Genomic DNA, 25135 nt, shown 5'->3' with positions numbered 1-25135 from the left:
TTCAAGCCGACTGATGATCTATTGACAGAAGGTTGGTGACACCTGACAGTAGAATTGTCATGTGATGATGAAAACCATCAAGGAATTTTCCTAATCACAGTGTGTATGCCCCTGTCAAGTTATGACATAGTACCCCTCCCCTGTTAAGAGAAGGCTCCTCCTGTTTAACATATATGGCCTCCTTTAGCCCTCTTTCAAACCACCTGTGTTCTTTGTCCAATATAACTACATCCTTATTGTCAAAGGAGTGGTTCATACTGTTGAGGTGTGTATACACTGCCGAATTCCCCACACCGGATGAAGTCGCTCCTCTGTGTTGGTACATTCGTTTGTCCAGAGTTTGTTTTGTTTCACCAATATACAATTCCTGGCAACCCTCATCTTTACACTGTATAGCATAAACGATGTTACTTTGATTGTCTCTAGTGGGTTTGTCTGTGTTAGTACTTGTATCAGTTATTGCCATCAACTTACACATGATGTGAGTGATATGATAGCACCACAGTAACTTATTCAACTGTCGTGTTTAACTTTTGCCTCAACGTGTTAGCGGCTTTGAGGGAAACTGGTATTTGGTATTGCGGGAAAACTCTGCGAATTTCTTCTGACACCCCTGAGACGTGGGGGAAGGTGATGTTTTCATAAACTTTGGGTTCTGGAGAATCATTTCATGATGTAACATCACCATAAAATTGCCAAAAAACACCAAATTGAAACCTGTTTTCACCTTGATTGTTCTGACAGTTGTCCAGTGTTGCCTGATGGAAGTCAGTAGACTTACATATGGATTAGATGAACAATGAATATTCATAACTCTTACTTTATTACTGTCAGATAGATAATCTAAAAAGTTTACAAAAATGTTTTTATTTGCTGCTGTGGTATTCCTATTTAACTATCCAGTTTACATCTGAGCATTAGTGTAACTGTTTACAATGATACCACAGGGAGACGTGATAATGCACATTTTGAAACTTTTTGTGATGGAATAAAACAAAGATTTCTTTCTGTTTTATTATAAGTCTGTCTTCTTTATTACTAACTTCCTGCAACATAGACCCCCTAAGTCTGTCTTCTTTATTACTAACTTCCTGCAACATAGACCCCCTAAATCTGTCTTCTTTATTCCTAATTTCTTGTAACATAGACCCCCTAAGTATGTCTTCTTTATTCCTAATTTCCTGTAACATAGACCCCCTGTACTGTCTATGGTTACACTCCACTGAATATATGCTATGTTTATTGACTGAATAAAAGACACCTTGTTATATTCTATTCTTGCCTAATCCCTTGTTTAGATGAAAATATCTCTAATCTTATACTTAGTGCTGTATCAGTTACATTGCCCAATGTACCTTGCATCTTAACTTTTAACTTATAAACAATAAATGTTCAGCTGATGGGAATACATAGAGTTTGAGCTGTTTATCTTGTGTTAGTAATCCACAAACGTTGAGATGCAAGGTAAATTGACTTGGTAACTGATACAGCAGCTATTATAGGATTAGAGGTGTTTTCATTCAGATGAGGGTGGGATTAGGTGAGAGTGGAAGTTTATTTAGTATATAAACAGGGTGAATGTTCAGTCAACTGTAACAGAACTCCGACTTGGTAAGAAGCTGACAGAAAAATCACAGAAGTCGTTCTTTGATTTGGCTATAAACAGGATGAATATTGAGTCGGTCGTAACAAAAGAAAATGAAAGAAAACAAGAAAAAACGTTTTTTTTTCCAAATTCTAGATACTATGGTCACTTGTAGTTTGTAGTTTGTACAGATATACTGGGTAGTTTGTGCTGACCACAGACGAGGAAGAAACTAGTCTAAGAGTAAATAAAGTCACTGGTGAAATTTGTATCTAGAAGAGTTATAAATTTGTACAAATGACTGTGACTAAACTGGGAATTTATTTATTTTGAAAGTCAAAATTTTAGATGAAAACAATTTCTAACCTTCTGTGCCATTTGAGTATGACTTCAATTTACATGTACTTAAAGTTATAGCCACATCACTTTGAAAGTCAAAATTTTAGATGAAAACAATTTCTAACCTTCTGTGCCATTTGAGTATGACTTCAATTTACATGTACTTAAAGTTATAGCCACATCACTTTTTCCAAGTTAATGTATTCATTCGCATAAAAATAATTCCCTGTTCATGCTTATTTATTTTGACACAGTGTTCAAATAGAAAAGCCAAAAATTTTGACACTAATTCAACATAACAAGAATTGAACATTCAGATTCCAGTGTTTCAATATGAGATTTGATATTGTGTTTGTGACACGTCGTTCACACCACCTTGGAATGTATGGACAATCTAGCAACATAGAAGTAGGGACAATTACAAAGATTGTTGCAGATGTGGTACTCTGTTCTTTTTAATAGATGTTGATTTTATGCTTATAGAAATTTCAGTTATAACAAATGATTACATAATTATGTGTATTACTTTTCATTCTTGATGTAGCTACCATTTGATGCAAGATTTTTAATTTATCGAGTAAGTTATTCTACATTCAAATCAAAATACAACTAAATGAATCAGTCATGTAATATTTTTTACTTATTGTAATCTTTTAAAACTATTTGATGTAATAATACCACTGTGTAAAGTATTACTGTTGTTAGTCATACTACTGGGTATTACCTGGGGTATATCAGTGTATAAACTTTGATTGGTCCATAAACTATAGTTCCATTTTTGTAAGTGAAGTGAAATTTTGCCTTTCAAATTTGAAAGATGCATTGGTAGTAAACCCAGCATATAGCATTTCAAGGAGACTGTCACATAAGTTTCATAATCTCCTGCATAATCCTGAACTTTTAAACCAATCTGGGAAGTCCTGGAATTTGAAACTACTCCTGGAAAATTCTGGAGTTCAAACCTCTCCTGCAAAGTCTCTGAAAATTTGTATTTTGGAGTAAACTTTGTGACATACTAAACCAACTGTCAGCCAGTATTCACTGAAAATGATAAAAAAAACTACTGGAAAATGATGCAAACTGAAAACTCCAGGAAATGATTTGAAACTGTTCCTAATTTGCATTTAGCATATGGAACCTGGTATGAAGAGAATCATGGGTAAATTGATACGAACATCTGATGAACTGTGACTCATTTCTCAGTTCTGTAGGTGTATGACTTACAACAATAATGTTTTAACTAGTGCAAATGCATACATATCTCTACATTTTGGCACACAAGTTTTGTTTTAAATAAACAAGGCCAAAAAAACTCAAGAATCAAAGTATTGAGTGTGTATATGGGCTCACCACTTCATAGAAAAGGGCTTTATTTTGACTTTTAACTTTCTAGCCCTCAATGGGCACCCATTCTGGAAACATGGGGAGTACACCCCCCCCCCCCCCCCCCCACCCCACACACACACACCTGCCCCGGCAATCAATGATAGCAGTTGCCATATTAATTTTGTAGGTTGTCTTTAGTCCACATTTACGATTGCTAGTATTTCATTCACACTATCCAAATCTTGGCATACACATATGATGTCTATGTCACAAGTTAAAGTGGTATGCCAATCCACTAGTAAAGCTACACTAGTTGTAATTGGAGTATTGATTTTTTTTGATCAGACAACCAACAATATATTAACTGAAAGTTGTTAACATACCAATAATTAAACAGTACATGCTAATTAGAGATTGATATTGTTCATGAGTAGTAGAGTGATATGTTGAAATTGTGATGCAGTGGATTGCCGACTTTAGGATGCTGACCTAAAAATCAATTTGATTGGATTCATTATACCATTTATATGCATACAGCTACACCAAATTGTTTACCCACAGGTGACTCAGCACTATTTAGGCTGTATGATATTAGGAGTAAGTCAATTATATCTTGTAAAACAGTTTCAAAAAAATCATTCTGGTTGCAGCTAGTGCAACTTTAATAACACACTAATGTTATTTTTTATACGGCACTTTCCCACTCTTTGCTCATAGAGTTTTCCAATGGTTATCCCTGGCACAGATCTATAGTGGCACAATGGTCCTATACTTCCTTAACTCCCTGAGCAGCATACAATCCATTGCAGCCTTTATAAGTGTATAGTATTAAAGCATTCACATTGCAACCTCTATCCTAACAGGTCCCTGATTATAAAGCTGCGTTGACTGAGGCACAATCATGGTTCAAATCTTGCCCAAGGATATTAGCCACTTAGAAACAAATGGCAGCGATGGGGCTTGAACCTGTAACCTGCAGATTCCAAGCCAGCCACTCTAACCATTCACCCATCATGGCTCCACTCCACATACACATTGCTTACATATAGCCTGATGTGCAATATGTATCATTCTCAATATTGGTGTTCTAAACATTCTTTCAACAAATTCTTCGGAGATACAGCTATTGAGTTCATAATTTATGGTTACTAAAATCGTTTAACTCGATGTATGAGAGGCAATAATGCCGACACCAAGATTTATAGTTAAAGAACTGAAATTAAAAAACACTTTGATGAGAATGGCCTGATATCAGGTTATAACAGCTGACAAGGTGAGGATAACCTGTGTATTGACCCCCTGCCTAATACGTGTTCTTTACATTCCAGAATGTTCTCAAGTATGGGTCACAGAACAAGTAGCAGAAATTGTGTAAATTCCATCGTTTAGTCTAACGCCCTAACCATATTTTGTGATTAAAGGGACACAGTCTGTAACTTTGTGGTTGTGGATGGTTCTCTTGTTTCATTTTGGAATATTATTAGGGAGCTGTATATCATTATTCTATTCCTACTAAAACAATTGTGTTGATGGTAATCAAACTCAGAAATAAGCTTCATTACATTGTATCATGTATATGTATGTTGTAAAGTGACCAGCCAAAACTGAGTTCGGTTACAGACTGTGTTATATTGTACCATAGGTTTGGCCTCTGTATCTGCACTATACTAGACACGCAAATGGAGTGTAAGTCTGAATCTCGGGGAAATAATATGTTCACTGTGTGAAGAGACTATTAATATGGCATTTACATGTATCATATCATCTGACATAAATGGATGATAGCAATGCCGTGATTAGGCAGATATATATAATCATCCTGTAATCACTGGAAGTCCCTGAATATATACACTGGAAGATTATGTATGAAACTTTGCATTGGTCTCCCCATAGATAGCCTACCTGTAGTCTTGAAGGACTAATACTACTACACTATTTCAGCTATCTTAACTGTAGTCTACCTGTAGTCTTGAAGGACTAATACTACTACACTATTTCAGCTATCCTAACTGTAGTCTACCTATAGACATGAAGGACTACCGCTACTACACTATTTCAGCTATCCTAACTTTAGCCTACCTGTAGACTTGAAGGACTAATACTACTACACTATTTCAGCTATCCTAACTATAGCCTACCTGTAGACTTGAAGGACTAATACTACTACACTATTTCAGCTATCTTAACTGTAGTCTACCTGTAGACTTGAAGGACTAACACTACTACACTATTCCTCTTTCCTAACTGACATTTTTATTTGTTTTAATGTATATTGAATTCGCTCATCCTTCCTTCGAGCGAAAAATCAAAATGTGGGAATAGTGTAGTAGCGTTAGTCTAGTCCTTCACGTCTACAAGTAGGCTACCCCATAGACTCCGAGTATCCTCCTATCGACGTCCATTCATGTCTCAATAAAAGTTTCAGTTTGCTTCTGTCATAGGTTGTCAAAACTTTGACAGATATTTCATGTCGTTCGGCCCTAATCAATCTTCGCTTTACAATGGGTGCTGACTGATAGGTGTGGCACGACATGGCGTGTCTTAATACAGACCGGTCAAATGATCAAAAGTAGTCAACTCATTATAACGGCGTGGTATGTCGATTGGTTTTAAATCTACTGCGGATGTTTGGTATTAACAGTAAATATCTTGTTATTTCCAATTCAAATGTGTTGCTTGGTACATCTGAAGTGTGGACCTTATCTCTGTAATTTTTATAAATCAAAGCTATGTGTCTGACATCCTATATTCGTGTTCTCTTGATCCATGTCACAGCTGCTGTCAGTATCTTCAAATGGTGTGTACATTTCATAACAGATTTTTTTTCCACTTTTTTTTGCGAAATCTTGCTCAATGATTAGTGTCATGGTTTACTGTTACTGTATAAAGTATTTGTACTTGACTATTTTCAATTGCCATTTCAATAAATTTAGCACTTAATTTGAAAAGCTGTGACCTAGTGGTGTATAATACGGTGATAACCTTTGTGAATTTTATAGACTTCAAAGATTTTAGGTTCTCAATAAATTCCTGTTAAATGGGTTGATTTATTATCGTGGCAGGCAAGCTGTTTCTACGTAACTAGTCTGTTTTATCTATTTCCAACTACAGTGAGTGTGTTCAAGTTTTGTACTCCAACCAGATCACTTCAAACATAGTCCCCCCTTTGAATTAAGCCTTGCACAAATGTGTATATCTGATGGGTAATCTACAAATTGTATCTACTCATGCAGATATACCAATAGTAACCAGAAAGAAGGGGGTGTTGGCGTGCAGAGAATCAAACATCGAAATATAATTTCAAAACACACAAAATAGTACATCAATAATAATCTCTACGGCCCAGATGTGGGTTTGTGGACCATGAGGGTCCCACTTTTAATTGGTGGGCCCTTTATAAGCCGTACTCTCGAGGTCCACAAAACACATACCCAGGCCATAAAGGTACGTTTCATTATATACTAGTACCCTATGCACTGAAACAGCGCCGTTTTATTGGCAAAAACGTAAAAGATAGCGAGTCAGATCACTGAGCGAATATATATTAACGAGACTAATGTGCCAGGGAGTAATAAATACTGAATATTGGAAGTGATACCGGTTGTATGATAATGCATATTTATCACCATGATTATTATAGATGGTATATTTGAAGTGAAATTATAATTATGGTAGGTCACCAGTGTGGGACTTTGTTAGCTCCTCGTCCAAGCAATGCCCGAAGGGGGGGGGGGGGGCTATACGTGACAATAGGTTCTTTCCTTCTATATCATTCATCCATCCATTTGTATGTACACAGCCATTTCGCTCACATACAATTGACATTTCCTTCTGGATTAATTTACAACGTAAATCGTAAACCATGTGTAAACCCTGGAACAAAACGTCGCCTAGCTCGACAGAAATCACTTTAACATTTAACATACATCTCCCTCGTCTTTCTAGACAAGAAATCTTCCCAACAGCGTTTCGTCAAGGCATGACAAACATGTTTACTAATATTGTTACACTTTCTTTGCGTGAGCTACAATTGTCTCTGGAGATTATCGCCAAATTTATTACATGTACTTTGTATCGACCCCCTAACACACATAAAACAAAAACATTTCAATATTTTTATATTTAAAAATGAAGAAGTTTCAAACTTAAAAATGATTGTCGAAGAAGAAAACTGAATATTTAACTCACTCACATGTTGTAATTCAATCAAGTAATTCGACCACACACAAATCGTAATTATTAAAATCGGGTCGATTGATGGGATTATTACGGTATTTTACAATGGTGATAGTGATGGGATGGGGTGGCAGTGGGATTAGGAACCGGTGCCAGCAGTGGGATCATGCCAAAATAACAAAATAATTCAAAGTTAGATAAAAACGGGTCAAAGTAAAATGTGACCGTCCTCTAATTTTCATTTTCTAAAATATGGCCATCCCGAGGACCGACTTATAAAAAGTGATCCACCCCATAACCCCCCCCCCTTTGTAATTACTGAAGCTCCCTTACTCAAAGTGTTTGGCAAAATCTTGACTTGTTGGTGAATCTCCACGCAGTAATTACGTTAATCAGCTGATCGCTAAACTCAAGAATAATCAAATTGAATATTAGTCAAATTGGTTCAATATAGGATTTGGGCAAACGAAAATACGAAATAACGTAAGATTATGCGGTCATGCGAGATTGTACTCTTTATACGAAAAACGTATATATTAAGAAATATAAAAAAACACAAATCAGGTGTGAACATTCACTCTGACAGCTATTGATGGCCACAACCATCTAGTGTCAATTAGTGAATGTCCAGAACAGCGGTGCAGTAACAGTTAGGCTATTTCCATGGATTACTGCAGACAACAAAGTAAAATGAAATGAAATGAAGTCACTGTCATGTATTTTTTTTAAAATAATGCCCGATGACGTCATATCAGTAAAAATGCTGGGAAATATGACAACTTAAGTAGTTTACCCCACATGATTTGTTTTAGACCAATAACCGAAAAGCTTGAGATTGCAATGTCTATTAGAGAAAATGGGAAATTCTTTTACAAAGTTATGTATGGAAATTCTCCAACGAAATAACAAATGGCCGATAACACTAGGTGATATCTTCAAATGATTTGGCAGGAACCGATTTTTAAACATGTCTTTTGTGAAGACGTACAAATGTCTAATTCATGAATTTGAATGGGCTAAAGTACATATGTGGCCACGTGATTCAAAGCAACAGGGGGTGCCTAGATTATGAACTAAGATAGTGTATTGTATATTTATACAACAATTTCTATAGTGGTTCTGACAAACTGCTGACTCATACAAATGTTAACACTTCGAATGATTTATTGAAAATACCTGTTGTGGAAAATCAAACATGGCGACCTAGTAATTTATGTATTTGTACCTGTCGCATAACATCTGCATTGAGTTTGATGTCTTAATATTCCAGTCACATTTGATGAATCCCTTGTAATTTATTTTTTTCATAAAATGAGAAAGCTACTGTTTGAAATTGATCGGACTCGTCTTAAATAAATACATGCGATTGAAACAAAAAATGACAGGCAGTAATTCGATGCACGTGTTATTCCATATTTAGAGTCAACGGAAAATGTTGAAGTAGTTTATCCTCGATGGTATCCATAGCAACCTGATCTGATACAATTAGCCAATGACAAGAAAGAAGAAAGGACTATATTCAGATGACTTGTGTGATTGGTATGGTCACGTGACATCGTACATCATAGTCCTTCACAAATCATACTGAAATTTCGAATGTTTGGAAAGCTGTGATCACTTTGGTTTTCGGTCTTTGTTTGATCATTTGATATAATGCCTTGATTGTTTAATGTAATAAATCTAAAAAATGTAGTATTTAACGTTGTATAATGCAGTGTTAAATATTTTGTTTTGATCCATAAAGCCTTGTTGGGTCTGTAAAGTTGTTTTTTGGCACAAGGTGAAAGTGAAGGTCAAGGTTGCTACGTGATAATTTTGAATATAAGAGATACAGTGTTGGTGAGTTTTGGTCACTCTTAATATTCACACCCTGAAATAGATTTGTAATCTCGTGTTCTGAAAACCGATATTTTTATGTAATGAATTAATTAATTTCTTAATTTGTTTTGTTTTCGAAAAGCTTACGACGACGATTTTTGAAAATACAGGCTTTTACTCAGCAAATGAAGTAAAACGTTCATTCGGAGATAATCGTTTGATGAACGATTTGAACCATGTTCCTGAAATACATAATACATTATTTTGGGTATATTATTAACCACAGTCTGTATTTTAATAATTTGGTCTCCATTTGCCAAACTCTCTCAAACGGCTCTCCCGTGTAGATGACAAACTATCCCGAATTTACCAACTATTTTCTTACATCTAATTATTATTTTACAGGAACTGTTCATCTTTTGTCACTGTAATATTTATGAGTACCGTGTCAACTTCGTTTGGTATCCATACAAGTTTATCATTCTCGCAAACCAGAGTTATTATTTCTACCACTACACTTCGAAATAAAAAGGACCGGCTTGTTAGGGACGGTGCCGTAAAACAGACCGTGGTTTGCGACGATGAAGTTTACAGGCCACCTTTTACTGTGTATCGTTCTCTTTTCACAAGATTTTGTTGGGTAATTGTGCTACGATTATTTCCCCTTCATCTTTTATTCTAAATGTTTTACTTATTACTAGTATAAGGGATTCTCTATTACCTATAACATTTGCACTTCTATAATTTATCCTTGTTGGTTCCATTGATCTTACTGATCGTGGACAGAGACAGACTTTGGCACGAAGTTCATGCTCTTGTTATGACAAAGGTCAATACACTTCTCTAGATGCATATATATTTATATTTAACACATCAGTGCTTCAGGTTTATGTCCTTGATCGACTGTGCCATTGCCATCGCATCGTGAATAATGGTCTTCGGCGATTTGTTTAGAGAAAGCCATACATAATCTCAGTTGTGCCATGGAATTCTATCATCGTATATCGCACTTTTGATTTTGATAAATTCTGTTGACGTCTATTCAATGCTCAACGTGAATCTTATTCATAGTTCATAGCGTTATTTCCTATTGAATTTGAAATTGTCAGATTGTGTAACACAGCAAAAAGTTTAAAATTCTTTTGTCAACCAATTTAGGAATTGTATGAGCTGGGTATGGATATAAAAAAACATTTCAACTAGGAAGTGTTATACTGTTAAAAACGTTCGTTTGGTTAATAGCAGTGCAGTGAAGGTTAAGTCATTAACACGAACGCCCAACTCAAACAGGTCAAGTGGAAACGAATAGCTATATATTCACATTGAGCACATCATGGCTTTGCTGTAGTGAATTGACAAAAAGGTTTCATCTAGAAACACTTCGATGTCAACTAGCTGGTAATATCCAAAAAAGGAAGGCAATTTGGCGTACAAATTGTTACAGGACAATCATCCACGTAACATCCACACCCTGTAACAGTTGAGTATTAAAAGCTAGAAGTCTAATTTCTTTAACAATAGGTGTGTCAAGATAATCTATTTACTGTAGGTAGTAAAAGTCAGAACATAACCACAAATCACATACATGACTGACAGATGTCACATAAGTTAAAGCAATGAACATAACAAGTGTGTTTCTCTACTTGAATTGTCTTGGCCGTGTTGATAAAATCTCAATCGGTACGATCTCTTAAATCGACGTTAACAACAGTTATCGGAATTATAATTTTACTAGAGATCACAAGGAAATCAATAACGATCACGTCAAAATACACTTTGCACAAACTACTTACTTACACGCACACACACACACACACATACACACACACACACACACACACACACACACACATATACATACATACATACATACATACATACATACATACATACATACATACATACATACATACATACATACATATACACACACATACATACATACATACATACATACATACATACATACATACATACATACATACATACATACAGACAGACAGACAGACAGACAGACAGACAGACAGACAGACAGACAGACAGACATACATACATACATACATACATACATACATACATACATACATACATACATACATACATACATACATACATACATACATACATATAAACACACAAAAATGATAATTTACAAACAATGACGTATGTAAAGAGACATGAGAACATACATTGCTTATAAATGGGGGGAATGTCGATATATGATAATAAACTAAAATCAAAGACTTTCAGTAACAAAGGTTCACCATATCCTGAATTAATGTGGAGTTCAAATCTATACCATATCAGACAACTACGCAAACAGAGACACACAGACACAGCTGATTCAAACCACCTATGGCATTTAAACTGAAAGAAATTTCGAGTAAATTTCAGATATTCCTCCTCCTCTCCTTGACAGGATTCTCTTTCACTCCTTTTACTCTTCCAACGTCTTCTGAGTAGTAGGAAAGCAGGCTGACATATTAATTCTGTCCGTCTTACAAGTTTTAGTCGATATACCATTGCTAGTGAAGCTCATTTATTATTTAGATGCTCAATTTTCGTCCATACGTACGATGGCGCAGAATGAAATTCAGATTGTCGGCACAAAATGTCACCGAATAGGAAAAGGAGAAGTGCACGATACTTCTTTATTTCGAATAAATGGGTAAAATAAGATTACAAGTGATTTCGATTCCGTTTATTGAAATGAATGGATTTCCCACTCTTAAAATAACTTGCAGACAGAAATACTTTTCTCTTTTTTTTAAGAAACCCACTTTGCGTCACGTGATTTTCACCTGCAATTTATACGCTTTCTTTTCATTTTTTTTAAATTTCTTTCTTTCGTTCATTTCTTTCCCCAATTTCTTGAGTGTAACATATTTACACATATCATATTTATGTAATACCACGCTGTCCCTATGTGGCCTGGCTTGAGTATGAAATGTGGGTGTTTATTTAAGAGATGGGAATGTAGTTGTATACTGAATATCATCAAGTCATCACCACACAAGGAGCCGTGATATTAAGAGGATATACAACTCAGTACTCACAGATCTCGTTGTAAGCTTAAATCCATTACTAATTCTGGTGACGTGCAACAAGTTTGTATATTATTTATTTGCTACCAGCGACTGTACTGAATCTACACTTGCGTCTGGTATTAACCATGGTAGTCGATTATTTAATTTGCTATTTAATATTTATTGGTTTGACATTTCACTTTGCTGTCAAGTTATAGTAGTTTGCTTGACTTAAATTGCTTCATCAAATGTGACAGCTTGCTTGCGAGGTCCAAATTCGTGTGTTCTGTGAGTAGTGTGTGGAGCGTTCAGTGTTTACACGGCCGATAACAAGTCTCGCGATCTTCGCAGAATGTATGAATAGGTATAGCTCTGTCATTGTGCCCTGATTCTATGATTCTTCTGTTACGAGGAGTCCGAACCCAACAGACATAAAAGTTGTTTTCGAGCAAAATGTGAAATTTAGAAGAGAGGTTCCTTTGTTTGGCACGTCTAATGTTGGTATCATCCATCATAGATTGTCGTACAGTTGGTGGTGGTGTGTCGCTGTTTATTGAAACAGTGAGAACACTGTGTCTTTGTTCTAAAGCCTTACCGTGCACGGTGACTATTAGTGTTACTGTAAAAAACAGGGCAATCCTAACAATTTACGTATAGTAGATCACCAAGGGCTATTTAATCTCGTTGTTTTTAGCAACGTGGATTATATCCGCCTAGTCAAATCGACTTGTTTGGCCCAGTATTTTGCGTTCAAATCCGCCTTTTCGTTAATACAAATTTTACCGAATATTTGATCGTTTCAGTAGCCGTCACGAAATGTAGAAATTTGAAATATAACTCTAGATCTGACGCTTTCGAAGTAAATTACCCAATGAAAATATTGCTACAAAAATGATTGTTTTTAAAACCCTATAAAATAAGAGGATATTTTTAAAATCGTTGTAATTTTCAAATTATTTTGTAAATGGTGAAAAAGAAGATAAATACAATGATATATGTGTGTATATTGCTGTATAAATATATACATAGATAGTCGAATTTGAGCATTGCGTGATTTATATGAAATTGTCATGTGATACTGGTTGTATTAGTCCATACAATTATTTCATTAAAATTCTTGATCTTGCTCTCGTGAGAAAACTAGTAGTACAAACAAGTAGGTATCGCAGAAGGTTATCTATGCCACTAGTGGTAACAAGCACCATTTGAATGTGACTTATTGTACTCGTATAATCCATTACCCACTCTATGCTATGCTAGGAATGTACAAAATGTCAATGTTTAGAGGTTTAACCAATGGTTACTTGGTATTTCCATCCCAGAGGCGGGTCTTTTCGTTCACGTTATTTATTAGATCCCTACGTACAATGGAGTCTGTCTGTTTACGGGGTCCGCATGGCTAAATTGGCAACTTTGAGCGGCAGTTCTGATATTTGTTGCAAGGTGAAATGTATAACGTCGCCGGATGGAACTCGCAACGTAGATTTATGAACTTTGTATATTTCGTGTATATTCCACTGTACGTTCTTTTTAGTGAAACTTGAAAACGTGGTGGACATAATAGACTGGAATGTACGCTATGAATGGCCAAAAGACTCGCCAAGAGACGGTATTGTACTGCTTGAACAGTACTAACTTGTTTACTATATATGTGGAATGCCATTCGCCAGAAGTGGAAGACAAAATTGCGCAGACTTTAACACAGAGTCATGGAATTGCTAAAAATCGGATGATTGAGAGATGTTTTCACCATCTGCAAACTTTATGACACTTTCTAACAGGTATGAAACTATCTATATTCCGATATTCTCTATATTTCAATATCGCATGATCGGGTTTGGATTTGTTGTTTCTCTCCTCCAGTAGCGCGACGTTTCTATGGAGCAGCTATACACACACGTACATATATCTGTACTATCCGTAGAAATTACATATATTTGTAAAGTTTGACCAAACAGTCCTGTTCGATAGATGCTCGTTAGGTTGTGTTTTGCTCTAAGCCAATGATTAAAAACATGTTAATTTTTTTCCTTAAAATTTGCTGATGAACTCAGATTCTACGAGAACTCGCGTGTAAACCTCCTTCAAGTTTTATACAGAAAACGTTCTGCTTTTAGAAATTATTTATTTTAATATCTCGTAAATACAGTATCGAGTATTTGTTGTGTATCATCTGTTGCATATGCTTAAATTCTTTGCCCTTGTACCTCTGACCACATCATGAATAGCCTATTATGCTTTGCGGGGGTAGCACCACGTTCCTGAGCGTTCCTGAATGTCCACTAGTGAACAAATACTGTAGTCGCTTTCACCAAGTGTTACAACGGCGTGATTGTATATGGCCTTGAGTGCAGAGTTCGATCGTGTCTCTGCCGCTGGCTCGACACACTCTTCACGATCGATAATATAAGCTATCAAGTTGTATTTAATGGACAATTATTAACCATTAATAGGCAATTTGCAATAATTTGATCAGGTTTGTTGGCAGTATAGATGATATATTAGTAAACGTCTACTTACACTGTTTGTTAATTGGTGGATTTAAGCGTGTAATCTTAGGATTTAGGTCTCTCAGGACCTCAAACGTAAAACACACAGAGAGACAATGTGTTCCGGGTTGACAGACGTTAGCATTTTTACTGAAAAAGGTTGGTTCGCAAGACTGTCTACAATTATCATTCTTTCTAAATTTTAACTCTGAACTAATTGGTTTGTTTATCAATACGAGCATTATACAGGTATCAGAGATTGGTAACTAGCCATGATGGCAAATGTACAAACGCTGGAATGTGTATCGAGTAGTTGATTGCATAAATTTCATTTAACAACCACTCTTTCATGTTTCTGAAATACATAATCAATTCCACTAATTTTTTACTCTGTTCGTTGACTAATCAAGAAATAGCCTGTTTACGGTACTTATATGGTATATACGGAATATAAGCGAATATACTGTAAGTGCCGTAAACAGGCTATAAGCTAGTCATGAAAATTACCATGCCTCATTATGGCATTGTGTCTGGTCGTATTCACAAATTTTACCTAGCATGGCCACGAACATTATATTTAAAGGTTTTATAAACAAGGACAAATATTTATTTTAACATCCTAACAACACCTCAATTTCTGTTTTGATAAAATGTAAATTAAAGTTTTAATTTATTTTAGCCATTATACTTTGCCTACATCCAAAATGGCGACCATGATCTTTGGTATTAAAGATCTGTGAAAATGAGTGGTGAGACTTGCAAAGGCGTACAGGTCATTTTGAAGTCTATTTTTGTGGAGGCTTCTCACTGGGGTACATCGTAGTGATATTACACAGCAATACATTTTGAGATTTTTGGTCTTTTGGTCTATATAACACCAGATCGGTTTAAGGTTTTTTTGTGATACTTGTGTCAGTATTGCATCTAATACCAATGAAATTAAAGTAATTCGAAAAGTTCAATGAAATTAAAGTAATTCGAAAAGCTTTGATGAATAAGAAAAAATTAACACGTAAAATATTATTCTCGATTATACTCGAGCAATGCCTACGAATTGGTGACGTTTCGAATAAGAACGAATATTGGTCTTTCGTATTAGCAGAAATTTCTTCTCGAACAGAACAACTTTTGGTCCGTCACTCAGTCCAATAACAAGATTGGATTGTTTCAATAAGTGATTAAATAGGTAGCAATGATTTTGTAAAAACAAAGACATCTAGGCTGAGACGAGTTTTTGGATGAATACAGGCATTGTATGGTTGAATGATCAAACAATAAAAACTGTGCAGGTTGTATGTCATTCTCTTATCACAAACTGACCTGTCTGGTAAACACAGCGCTCTGGTAAACACTTCAACATAAAACTATGTGATGCCAAAGCTGATAACACATGTTTTGTCAAACTCGATTTGAATTGTCAATTTAATGCATCCAGAATGTGTAGCACGTATGGGGGACATACGTGCAGATAATTTTGTAATTTTCAATATCAAAATCAATATTAAAGTACATTCATCCCAACCTTTGCTATACATCAAACAAATGTACGTGCTCGGCCAATTTTATGTAAACTGGTTTGAGGTGCTTTAGTACCATTTGAACAATACCTTTAGTTATCATTCCGACGTGAAAAGTCCGTTTCACGCTTTTGAATAATTACATGCTGGTTTTCGATGAAATGAATGATTTGGTCGCTATGTCAAAATAAAATTGGCGATTTAGAAATGGTGAGAGTGCCATTTTTGAGTATTTGATATTGGCGGGAAGAAAACCTCCTTAGGAACGAGACGTTGAGATATTAATTAAGTGAACAGGTTACTCATAAATAGATAGGCCTAGAGCATTGGAAGTCAAAGTACGTTATTAAGTCCACATGATGGGAGAAATCCGACATGGCTTATTAGGCAAACTTTTTTAAAATTGATTTTCCATTCTACTGTAGACCATATTGAAGAGTTGATATTAATGTAAAAAAAAGATCACTCTGAAAACAGACATCATGTTATCATGATACCTCGTCATGTTTGAGGAAACCCCCAAAAGAGGGCGCTATTTGACGACTATAACGTGAACTTTTACGAGACTCTACCTTCAGTGGGTACAGTAAGGGAAAACACTAAAATAACTTACTGTTAAAAGACAGTATCAGCATTTGAGAAAAATATAGCATCATATCAATCTTTTCAAAAGGTACGAACGGATGCTTTTATTTCTTTATTTTTAGGATTTTCAATTATATAGAATCTCGTGTTTGTACAGAATTCAGTTTACGCAGGTTTTTACAGAGTTCGGTGGGTTGTACAGGGTCCTGTGTATTAAAGAGATCACCTATATGCAATGGTAAATCATGTAATTCAATGATAACAAGACGAATTTTAAAAAGTAGGAAGAGAAAAGAATATTACACGCATAATGAAACAATACGTATTGCAACCAGAAATTATACCACGAATAATATTTGCTAACTTTCCGTTAATTGGTCAGATAGTAAAGTTATTTTACAGCATTAATAAAATGCAATACAATTGATATATACATAGGGTAAATAAACTCCCCATCAAGACCCCCCCCCCTTAAAACTTTCACAAATTTATGATGTTTACAAGCAATTCTAACATTCACAAAAGTTGTGCACTCTTTTACATTTCAAGTCATTTAAAAAAGATACGCTGGAAACGTTGGTCTTCTGGGTACATACAAGCTGTGAGTATAGTCGTGTATAAATGGTGTCAACAATGAGAACGTTAGTTGTATCCCCAAAACAGCACATTTCGGATACTGTTTGTAAACCGTTTAATAGGAGAAAATTTTAGTTCTGACTTACTTTAAATGTTTGAAAATTCCCCCTTTACGTCTTAAGTTGTAAACATCGGGTAATCTCGTATTTCTTAGAAATCGGGTCCTTTCTTAACCAGGGTGACGTCGTCCTGCATTGTACGATAAATGGCACTGACAGTAATTTATCTTACGTGGCGTTGTAACCCCCAATAGATTTCATGAGCGAAGTGAACTAGTAACAAGTGGTCAAAGAGAGGGTGGTGACACAGTGTCAACCCATGTTGAGTAAATGTATACACTATTGTTTCCTTACAGTATCTAATACATAGGGAAACAATACAGGGATGGGCATGATAGTCTGTCTTCATTTTACAAATGGGGGTAATGGATCTCCCATTATTGAGAATATAGCGTTAAAAGAAGAATCAGGGTCTATCGTCAACAATGCATTTTGTCAACCGTTGGATGAGTGAGTGACCGTCTATTTGTTGTATTCTCTGTAAGTGCGTATTGTCAGAATACATCCCACGGTCCTAGATCATTCAAGAACTTGAAATTAAAATTCGGAACTTTGTAGTTTTTATAGTTATGTTAATATTATGTTGAATACTGTATACTGTATAGTTTAGCAAACTTATATGGATAGTAGAGTCACAGAAAAGTACAGAGAGTAATCCAATAGTGAATATTTTGACCTAACCTGCATAATTGCAGTTAAAAATGGTAGTGCAACTTAATCGGAATTCTATGCTCAACAAGATATCAAAAATCTAGAAAGCTGTGGAGCATGGTGAGAAACGTTTTTTTAAAAAAATAATTATCATAATTAGCGGAAATGGCAAATTTAGCATCAAGATTTTCTATTCAGCAAGGTCCATCACGGTGTACGTTTGAATGCCTATGTATCTCTGTTCCATAGATGTATTTGTCAGTTAGTACATCCATGTCTATACCAACATATACCAATTCTTCTTGTATCAAGATAGGGTTAATTTAACTAAAAGTTAGGTATCAATTTTCCCTACAAGTACTCAAGTATACTTTGAGGGCTAGGGGACACTGAGCTATTCTGAACGCATTACATTCAGCAAAATTATCCTGTAGCCAGAGTTCTTATAATCCTTCCATTCTCATGACCAAACTATAAACTGCCATCTCTTTGTCACCACTGTACATTTGTATTTTATTTTATAGCTCTCATTTCCTATATGATGGTAAATATACACAATTGATGTTATTGCCTGAAATGACTTGAGCGTGAACGCGGGAAGTTTGCTATCTATTTGTTTATTGTAAATCATATAGAAAACTGATAATAAGAAAATTTAATGTTGTCACAAAGTTCTTATTCTTCAAAACTGCAATTGCCCGTAGTTAGTTATTATCAGACTAAGAATGTGGACTTAATGCTTTCTTTAAGCTGTCTTTGAACTCAATTTTACCATAACCTAAGTTCAGGAGAAATCATAACCTAAGGTCAGGAGAAAGCATAACTTAAGGTCAGGAGAAAGCGCACCTAAAGATTGGAGAAATCATAACCTAAGGTCAGGAGAAATCATAACCTATATGAACACGTAAAGATGGATGCCGAAATGGTTTTGATCTTAACACTAAAAATGTTAAAATGCCCCAGTCAGCAAGATGGCTGGTTTATACCTTGTCTATGGCGTTGATCTGTAACTCTGATAGCTCTTGTAACTCTCGCCGATCAGCGCTATAGACAGGCTGGTTTAGGATTCCAAGGAAAGGAAGTCGTCGTCGTCGTCGTCGTCGTCGTCGTCATCATCACCACCACCATCGTTGTCGTTGTCGTCGTCGTCGTCGTCGTCGTCGTCGTCGTTGTTGTTGTTGTTGTTGTTGTTGTTGTTGTTGTTGTTGTTATTGTTATTATTATTATTGTTGTTGTTGTTGTTGTTGTTGTTAAACCAAAAACAGGCTGAAACCCCCCCCCCCCCATCACTTAATTCTAAAACATGATGAACCCCGCACCCCCATATATAATATTCACGTGACAGGTATTTTCTAGTTCGCGACTCAGTGTGGACTGCTTCACAGTCTTGCAACTACTTTATAAGATCCCGGGTTAGCACTATCATGATTATAATTATTGACTACATAGTGTAATATATTCCAAAAGGAGTTTAATAGCATATGACAGTGAAAGGTAGGGGGAAAGCTTGAGAAGGGAATATGTACATCTCTTATGGGGGTCCTAGGGGTCTCCTCCTAGAAGCCCTGGAGCTTTTTTACTCTGAAAAGTCAATTTTGAGACTATTCAGACCCTTTCAGACAATAATTTCCAAGCTTTACAAGACAGCTCCAACATATGTAAAAAGCAACTACACAGGGTTGAAATACTTTTGAAATATACTTTGATAGCATCTTGACAGTAAGAGGGGAAGAGCTTGAGACTGGGATATGTCCACCTCATGTGAGGGTCCGAGGGGGTCTCCCTCTAGAAGCCCTGGAGGATTTTTATTCTGAAAGCGAATTTTTAGGCTATTCAGACCCTTTCAAGCAATAACTTAATCCATGCTTTACAAGACAGCACCATCAAGTATCAGAAACTATTCTATTATAACTTACATAGGGTTGAAATATGTTCTTAAAAAGTTAACTGGCATCATTATATGCATGTAGTAAAGGTCAGCACATCTAATGGTAGTATCATTGGTAGGGGAGATTTGGAGTTTAAGGCAATTTTACACTATCTTGGCAAACATGTCACATCTTTAAAAGACAATATCATATCAAATTAGAATAGGGTGAAAATATTTAAGTAAAGTTTAATACCATTGTGACAGTGAAAAGGTTGCTGGTGCATCTGATTGTTGGTTGAATGCATGGGTGACCTCTGGGGGTTATAGGGAGTCCTTGGGGTTTTCCCCTGGCAGATCTGCAGTTTTTTCTTCTATTAAGGCAATGTTTAGGTTATTCATAGCCTTTGAGGTAATATTCCCAAGCTTCGAAAAGCTAACGTAAATGTAAGTTTTAAATGAGTTTCCCTTGTCACACAAAAATGGGTTCGTAACACTTGGTATAGAGGCACTAATATTGCATGTATAGTAAAGTCACCGGTATGTTAGAGAACTTTAGGTGGTCATACCTAGTGTATAATAGAAACTGGAATCTGATGAGATGTGGTGATTTGTAGTGTCAATAACATGTAGTGTCCAAAATAGAAAGTGTATTAATCCCTTCTGACAAGTTCATACTGACGAGTAGAACAATTTAGATTAACTTCTTTTATAAACTATCTATGAAGATTACCATTACGAAACCTTGAAGTTCACTTTTGCCCCAAAGTGCAATATAAGTGAAGCATTGATTGTGAAACAGCCAAGTATTTAAATAATATGTTATGTAAATAGAGTGGTAGCTAGGTAATACCTGTATATATGTATATGTATATGTATATGTATATGTATATGTATATGTATATGTATATGTATATGTAGTTATGTTTGAACTAAATAAGTAATATCAAAGAATTTATGTAAGAAACAGGGACAAGAACAAATATTTACGTGTACCATATTTCAGACAAAGCTATATGCCATTGTAGAAAAGGATTTTTTTCTTCCATCACAATCCAAAACACAATGACCCCTATCCACAATTTTCAAAACAGCATGACCCCCCCCCCCCACACTGCCAATTTCAAAAACTGAGTGTCCCCCCCCCCCTACAAATCCACCCCCCGGGCCGAAGAAACTGACCGGTCCCTAAGAACAACAAACCTGAAATTTTTTTTTAAAAATCTACCAGCACTGGATTTTGAATTGTATATCAAATGTATATAACACATCGTGGAAGATGTTGAATTATACGTACTTCTTTTTTATTTAATTTGGAACACGATATACTTGTATAAAGCTAATATTTTCATATTCCCAGAAACAGGAATAGAATTCAAACAATTAACTCAGGAATATAACAACATTTAAAATAAAAATAAATAAATAAAGAGTACATCTAAACAGAAACAAATTCAAAGGAATTAATAAAGTCTACATGATGTTTCGATGTGAAATGTATACACCCTTTACTAAAAGTTACACTTAAGTTTACAAATCAAAGACAGTGCCATCAGAACAAGTTTTTGCCATTAGGTTTGGGAACGCAGTTAACAGAAAGGGCAGAATATGATAAAACTAGCATTGTCGCCAATACACTGTACCATAAGTTTGGTTGGGAACCCAGTAAAATGACAGGGGAACTCAGGTAGATTTAAACTGCTTTATACCACACTCAACAAAAACACTGAGAAATCGGGTTTGTTACTAATTTGAACTGGTGAATTGTTAGTTACAGTTCACGTTTACAATTGCTAGGGCGCCCCCTTGCGGTGTAAGTTCTTCACCACACTTGCTTCTATTTTGACTCAGATTAAGGAGACCTTATTGCTGTGTTAAGTTTCTTCCTCGAGTAATAAAGTGGCATATTTCCTATAACAACTCCAAGAGGCTGAAAGACAACAAAGAAGCCCTTGAATGCAACGTAAATGGTTAAATAACAGACTATCGCACTAATGACGTCACACTAATAACGTCAACATTTATTTCAAAACACAATATGCAATACTGTAGCGAATTTAGCACAGTAAACAACAACTTTTACCAAAGACAAAACATTAAAATAAAACATAATGCCTTTCTACAAACAAAAGACATTACCAACAAAATGTGTTATTTATGTACTTATTAACAGAGAATTTTTTATTTTGAATGACTAAAAATGAAGAAGGCATCCCAACATGCAGACGTTTGATATATATTAACTGAATGACCACACTAGTTTTCACATCACTAAAAATAGCATGTACATAAAGTCAAATAAAATCAAAATATAAAACATTTAATGTCTCAGAGTCCTCGGGAGAAAGACAATGCTCAAGTTGGCCAACCAATCAAATGAAGACATAGGGTAGACTCTCTCACAGTCCTCGGAGCTTCGCATCGCTATAAGGGATGTTTGGATGTACCGATATCTATCACATAATTGTAGTCGAATATCCTTGTACTGTGGGCACTCATCGACCACACAGCCAGGGCTAACCATTCGTTGACGTGTTACTGCGATGCTCAGTGTTATCTGTTTTTTCCTTCTCTACGGGCTAAATTAACACTTTTTTGACTTTAATATAATTCCACTACCGTTTGGAAAGAACACAAGAAGCCACCTTCTTGTCTAGAGCGTGTATTGATACATTTGTAGTAACAAGATTCGTGTGACATTTTCCTTCGGAAAACAACAATCTAAAGCAATAATACGTACGTGTCCCTGTGAATGAAGACGTGCCACCGATCCTATTATACTATAGCGCCCCCAAACGAGTATTGCTAAAATATTTATGCAAGTGGTAATGTTTCTCTTGAAAATATCCATTATAATACATATTTTACAACACAAATGTTGTCCATTATTACGCTAAATTGCCATGGTAACACGTCCCTTTGTCCAGCCATAAACGTTTCTCTCCAATGTGTACGTACGGTCCAGAAAAGTATTGATTTTGCTCTTCATTCAACGTCTTAGTCTCGGTTACCCAGACTCTCGCCGCTGGGGGCTCTGCCTACGAGACCTCCCTGACAGAGCCCCCAGCGGCGAGAGTCTGGGTAACCGAGACTATCAACGTCTATGTTCAAATATGTTGATTTCAGAAAGTGACCACAACACAATTATTGTTCGATTGATGTCAATTACCACTACAACATGAAGAATAGCACATACACGAGTTTATAGACAAATGTGTAATATAGGTTATTTGGTATAACTAAGTTGTTGTAAAAACTGATTAGACAAAGTTACAGAAAAATATTGCCATGGATATCCAAATAATAGACTCACTATATATATATATATATATATATATATATATATATATATATATATATATATATATATATATATATATATATATATATATATATATATATATATATATATATATATATATATATATCCTAACTAAGGAAGCTTACTGTCTGAGCAAAAATTTGGAGTCCACGGAATACAATTACGGGCCACAGGAATGAAGCAAACATTAAAACCTTTGAGTATGGATAGGTCTGGACAGCTGAACCAAACCACTCCAACAGTGAAAACCTAATTGCTAGATTTAAAGAAAAGTTGAAGTTGTTTCTCCACAAAAATATAATAGACACAATGAAGGACAACTAGGACAAACAACATAAAAATAAATTACGTACATATAGACAAATTAAAACGGATATGAACTTTGAAAACTATTTAGAAGACATTAAAAACCCACAATACAGACCAGCAATGACAAAACTTAGAATTAGTGCACATATTTTACATATAGAAACTGGAAGATACACAAACACCACCTTATCAAGCAGGACATGCCCTGTATGTAAACAAGGTGAAATAGAAGACGAGGAGCATTTTTTATTACGCTATACAGGATATCAAAATGAAAGGAAAGAACTCTTTAACAAATTAAATATATATATTCTTGTACAAGCACGGATAATGAGAATCTCCTTAAAGTAAAAGACAAAAATACATTAGTTGAAATAAGCAAATTTATTCAACATGGATTCAAAATTCGAGAATATCATTTGAACAAAAATATACCTGCTGCCTCGTGATATACACTCGACAAATACATTTACTGCCTTTTAGGCCTTTTGATTACATCTGGCCTCAGGTATATACTCACCACTATCTGTACAACTAATACGATGTAAAATTGTACCTTTTTGGTTTGTACAAGTATTTTTCTTTACTCTTTATTGTATTGTATTGTACTAATATCGGGTAACATAGATAAACTTATAATAAGGTTATGATATATATATATATATATATATATATATATATATATATATATATATATATATATATATATATATATATATACACACACACACACACACACACACACACACACACACACACACACACACACACACACACACACACGCACACACAACTATACTTTATCACTGCTCGGATCATAGCACACCTGATAGTCAAGAAAATAAGCTTATAGAGAAAGGGTTATTCGTTCTATCGCTTTCTATAATCTATTCTTATAATAGTTATTGTTCTGATATGACTGTGTTGGCTTAAACCATATTCTCTCGCCAACGCATATGCTACAATTATAAAGCTGGGCTCGAGGGGGCGCAGTCACCATTCTAGTAGATTTTTACCTGTCCGGTAGGGTTAACGAACTATTGGACAATAAGTTTAATTCTCTTGGCATAATGACGGGGCATAGCAATGGTCTCTTTCACCGAAAGGTAGTTAAAATTGCGATGCGAATGAAAATATATACAGGGTTTAATAGCGAAATGAACGACTTAAGATTTATAATACATAAATAATCAATCAATCAATCAATCAATCTATTGAATGGCAGTAAGCACGGTAAAGCATACAAAAATAACATACAGAAATAAAGTGAATACAATACAGTCGCTCAGCCAACTGCTGGAGGACTGTTATAATCAGAAGAGAATGATCAACTCAGACGAACTATTGTATTGACAATGTAAATCAACTTACATTTTATGTCATTTTTAATTTGTATTTTTGATGCACCAACCAAGCTACGGTCGTTGTCA

General features: G+C 35.3%; 1 long non-coding RNA gene across 1 annotated transcript in view; it reads left to right on the top strand.

Annotated features, from left to right (window-relative positions):
• The first annotated feature begins 13607 nt into the window (after nt 1-13607).
• Nucleotides 13608-25135, top strand: part of LOC144434962 (uncharacterized) — a 61646-nt gene continuing 50118 nt past the window's right edge. The window contains exon 1 of the long non-coding RNA XR_013480869.1: nt 13608-14051. This is a non-coding gene — a long non-coding RNA (uncharacterized LOC144434962). The remainder of the gene's footprint in view (nt 14052-25135) is intronic.

Source organism: Glandiceps talaboti, chromosome 5 (genome assembly GCF_964340395.1).
Source record: "Glandiceps talaboti chromosome 5, keGlaTala1.1, whole genome shotgun sequence".
Lineage (NCBI taxonomy): Eukaryota > Metazoa > Hemichordata > Enteropneusta > Spengelidae > Glandiceps > Glandiceps talaboti.
This window is presented reverse-complemented; position numbering and strand designations above follow the sequence as displayed.